The sequence below is a fragment of the Elaeis guineensis genome, chromosome 4 (genome assembly GCF_000442705.2).
Source record: "Elaeis guineensis isolate ETL-2024a chromosome 4, EG11, whole genome shotgun sequence".
Classification (NCBI taxonomy): domain Eukaryota; kingdom Viridiplantae; phylum Streptophyta; class Magnoliopsida; order Arecales; family Arecaceae; genus Elaeis; species Elaeis guineensis.
The window spans coordinates 61,140,364-61,145,422 of record NC_025996.2 but is presented as its reverse complement, the minus strand read 5'-3'; positions in this window follow the sequence as shown (position 1 = coordinate 61,145,422).

The window sequence follows — 5,059 nt, the reverse complement described above, 5'->3', positions numbered from 1 at the left end:
TGACAGTTTAACTCTGAGTCATCCTAAACACAGGGGTCAAAAGGGATGAATTATACGGTAACCATATTCACGTAGGTTCTGAATGTTGCGATTGCGATTATTCGACCTATCCGGTCGTCGGGTACCATTGCTAGATGGTCACTTCGATTAGTACAGAAATTGGTTCCTGTGCTACCGGCTTAGGTTCGAACCTGCGGGGTCACACACATTAGAGGTTCCTTTCTGATCTGATGGCTGATTATGAGTCTTATCTATCTGGAACTGTATGATTGAGAATTAGGATTCTCTAATCATGAATTCCACACATTTTGGGTACCGGGGTCAAAATTTTGAATTTCGAATTTGAAATTTGAACTCTTTGATCAGGGTTTCATATCGATGGTCTCTGATGCCTGATTGCCCATCGGATTTGGACTCAATATTTATGAGAGGTTTAATTAGTAATTTAATCACTAATTAACTCAATTTGATTGAGTAATTATTTTTGGATCAAGTCCAATTGAATTGGATTCAGTTTGGATTGACCCGATTAAGTTAAATGTTGACCTAATCGCTAAGGTGGTTTAGTCCCTGATTTGATCAGGGGTTAGGTTTAGTTAATTCCTGATTTGATTAGGATTTTATTAAGACTAATTAAGCCTAATTATGTTGGGTTTAATTTGGTCTAATTGTGCTCAACCTATTTTAAACTAGGTTGGCTCAATTTGAATCAAACCACCTTGTTTTAAATTCCCTGCGTCACCCAACTTCCTTGCACCCATTTGAATTCACGAGAAGAAACTTCTCGTGAAATTTTTCTCACATAAAACCCTTCCCCACGTCCTCATTTGTGCGCCATATGGATGGATAAATTAATTAGTTAGCCATTCAAATTCAAAGCATGTTTGAATTTGAATGGATAACTTATCACTTGCCCTTTCATCCTTATCCATTTTGTGCGCCACATTACTTACACGAGAAAAGGTTTCTCGTGAAACTTTTCCACACACAAAGAGCCACGCCCCTTCTCTTCTCACACCCAAAAGGATAGGGATAAGTTGGTTTTCGTTTGAATTCAAATTTGATTTGAATTCAAATGTGTAACCTCTTGTCTTTATCCTCTCACGCGGATAAGACACGTTCGACGTTGTTTTAAAAAGAGGAGAAAGGTGGGACGTGCGTAGAAAAATTAGGAGAGAAACTTTGGGGTGTGAGGAAGGCTTCTGTGCAAGGTGAAGGTCCAAAACCTTCCGAGAGAAAAAGAAAGAAAAGAGAGAAAATTGGGCGCAGGGTTTTTGGTGTGTACCCTAGGGTTTCTACCTAAGGTTCGGGAAGTGAGATTGGTGTGCCACGAGTGTCGTGAGTCCACCAAATTTCAGAGAGAGATCCATCAGCCTCTCAAGTAACTGTGCAGACGATCCGGAGCATCCGAGAAGTCGGCACACATCGATCGAAGGAGTTCGATCAACATCTGCCATCAAAAGGGTGAAATCACGAACTAGCATTCGTGAGGAGCTGATCAGACGGGAGCTTCGTGTGGACGATCCGCAGAGGCCAGACAGTTGGGTGGCTACGACGTGATGATCAGAGTCCTCCGATGGTGATCAGATTGCGGTGATCGACTACCCGCAAAAGGTGATGTGTTCTGAACACAGTACTGTAAAACGTTTACTGATTCAAATTTGAATTTCAAATTTAAATGCATGCTGTTATATCATATTTAGATCCTAGTGTAGGGTTAATTAGTATTAATTAATGAGATTAATTAATAATTCCGCTGTAAAATAGTAATTTTGAAAAAGTTTTAAAATTACCATTTTGCCCCTGCACTAAATTTTTGCTTCAATTGGTATCAGAGCAGGTTCTAGAATATGATATACATATGCATGCATAGATTAAGGTGTAATCTATAAGTTTAAATTTGAAATTCAAAATTCGAAATTCGAAATTCAAAAGGATTTGAAATTTGAAATTTGAAATTTGTTAGAAGTTTCAAATTTGAAATTCAAAATTTGAAATTTGGTTGAAATCTCAAATTTGAAATTTGAAATTTGAAATTCGAAATTTGAAATTTGAAATTCAAAATTCAAAATTCAAAAATTGAAATTTGGTTGAAATCTCAAATTTGAAATTTGAAATTTGAAATTCGAAATTTGAAATTTGAAATTCAAAATTCAAAATTTAAAATTCAAAGATTGAAAATTCGAAATTTAAAATTTGGTTGAAATCTCAAATTTAAAATTTAAAATTTAAAATTTGAAATTTAAAATTTGAAATTCAAAATTTAAATTTTGAAATTTGTATATTTAGATATACATGATCCAAGTAGCAAGTAATCTAATTGGGTTGGTTGCCATGGCCGTCCGGTCATAGGAGAAAAGTAGAGTTTAAAGGCCCTCTCTTCCCATTCGATGGGGTCTCCTATGGCGGTAGGGGTGCCGATGCAATTATATCCCATGCCGATGAAGCAGCGAAAGGACTTAATTAAGAAATTTATCATGAATGTGTTAGATTAGATCTAAAAGAAAATTTATGATTTATTTTGAGTTATTTTCTGTTATGAAATGAGCAATAGAATTGCTGTTTATGAAATGTGCTGACCCGTTTGTGAAATGAGTTAACACATTTGGTGAACAGAAAATAAAATCTTTCAAATTTGAAAATTATTTTCGAAATGCCAAACCCTGACCCATCAGCCCAAGTACTTAATTAAAAGAATTAAGTGTTGTCTAGTAGGTCTAGAATTGTGAATTAAGACCTAAGACAATTGCATAAACTTTTGGGTCAATGGGTTAGATGAATTAGGTCCATAATTGGGTTAGACCTAAGGTTAGTTTAAAAAAATGGACTAATTGGAGTAATTGGTCAAATCTAATCAAAAGTTGAATTAGATTAGGTCAAGGATACTTTAGACTCAACTTCAATAGTTGTAGTTGAATGGGTCCATGTCTTTAACTAGACCAAGATGGACTTAATTCATGGCTACGCGGTGGAGCTCTATTTACTAAGTTGATCAAAATTAAAACTAATGAACCGGTTGGTGTCTAAGGTAAGTTCGGCAGTTTTGACCAGTGGTTCTTAAGCGGGAGCTACTCGCATTGATTCGATCATTGACGAGTTAATGGCAAATCCCCACCACTGATCTCACTTACCTGGCCAATCTGGTAAGTTAGATTTTGATTAGATCACTTGGTGATTAGAGCTCACCCATGTCATTAGGTAAATCAGTATGACTGATTTAGGTGCTCCTAATGCCAGCTTTAATTAAATCCTTTTTAATCTGACTTGGTGAAGTCAGTGGGAGGATTGAGATTGGCTGGATGATTTCTTCTCTACTATTCTTTAATAAAATCCTCAAAATTATTAGGTCCCTAAAATGATTAAGTTATAATGATAACTAAGTCATAGCCTCCCATTAAGTGAATGATAATGAGTCCATTAGTTCAATGATCATTGGAGGCCCAAAGGCCTGGTGCTCATTGGCTAATGGAATTATTATTCATAATATGATAATTTGATTGAGTCTTTCTGATGGTGGTTAGGTTGGCCGGCCAAAGTCGAGCCTGATCATTTATTGGTCCGATTCACTAAATTAAGTCATGTTAATGGTTGGACCTAACCAGATCTTTTCAGTGGAGGCCAAAGCCTACTGATTAGGTTCTGGGGCAAAATAAATTACTAGAAGTTGTTTAGAGAAACAACTGGTTAAGAACCTACCCATAGATGCACATGGGTTGACCAACCAAAGTTGGGCTCGTGTGTAGTCTGTGTGGATTCTAGTACCCATTAAGGAATTAAAGTAATTTCTCGAATTGGAGGATGAGGCTACCAGTTCGTAAAAATATTGAAAAAAACTTTAGACTAAAGTCCAAGTCTTTAGTATTAATTTATGTACTAATAGAGGTCTCGTTTTTCTTTAAGCAGCTATGGCCACTACCCTGTCGCTCCGGTCATTATTAGATAATGACAAGCTCATGGGACCCAATTTCGATAGCTGGTATCGAAAATTGAAAATCGTCCTTGAGCATGAATGGATCCTTTATGTAGTAACGGATCCAGCACCTGAGGAGCCAGCTCCGAACGCTAGTAAAGCGATCCAAGACACTTACTTGAAGTGGCTCAATGACCGCACCACCGTTCGATGTATTATGCTGGCAGCAATGAATGACGAGTTCAGCCGAAGGTTTGAGAACGCCCAGCCACAGGAGATGCTTCAAATGTTGAACGACTCCTTTGGCATGCCTGACGACGTTGAAAGGCACAAAACTAGTTGTGCTATTTTCAATGCTTGGATGAGGGATGGGGCCTTAGTCACTGATCATGTACTGTATATGATCGAGATGATTGAGCGCCTAAGCAAATTGGGCTTTCCTCTGCACGAGCAGCTCGGTAAGGATGCGATCCTTAATTCCTTACCCAAGTCCTTCCTCCCATTCCTTACTCATTTTCGAATGACAAAGCCTGCAGTAAACTACCACGGATTGTTGGGGTTGCTGCAGAACTTTGAGAAGGATCACCAACTCCATAAGGAGTCGGTGAATGTAGTGGGAGGGTCTTCTTCTCGTCGTCAATCCTTTGGGAAGGGGAAGAAGAACAAGAAGAAGAAAAATAAGAAGGTGCAATCTCATGCTGGGATAGTAGCACGGGGTCAGACCAAGAAGCGCAAGCATGACCAGAGCCAGGCGGAATGCTTCTTTTGCAAGAAGCACGGGCATTGGAAGAGGAACTGTCCTCAATACATTGCCTCCCTGGACCCGAACAGGCCAAAGAAGAAGCAAGGTAATTATATGATAACTCCTTGCAACTTTTCGATTTGTGATACTACTGCCTGGGTATTGGATACCGAAAGCCCTTATCATATTTGTAATTCGATGCAGGGTCTGCAGGTCAGTAGGAGATTTGATGAAGGCGAGAGGTTCCTGAATGTTGGAGATGGAAGCAAAGTTCCAGTTCTAGCTTTAGGAATCATGAGTCTTGTAATCAATTCTCGTAATGTAATTCTGAGTGAATGTCACTATTGTCCAAGTTTTTTATTAAATATTATTTCTGTAGGCCTTTTGGCCATGTACGGTTATGATTT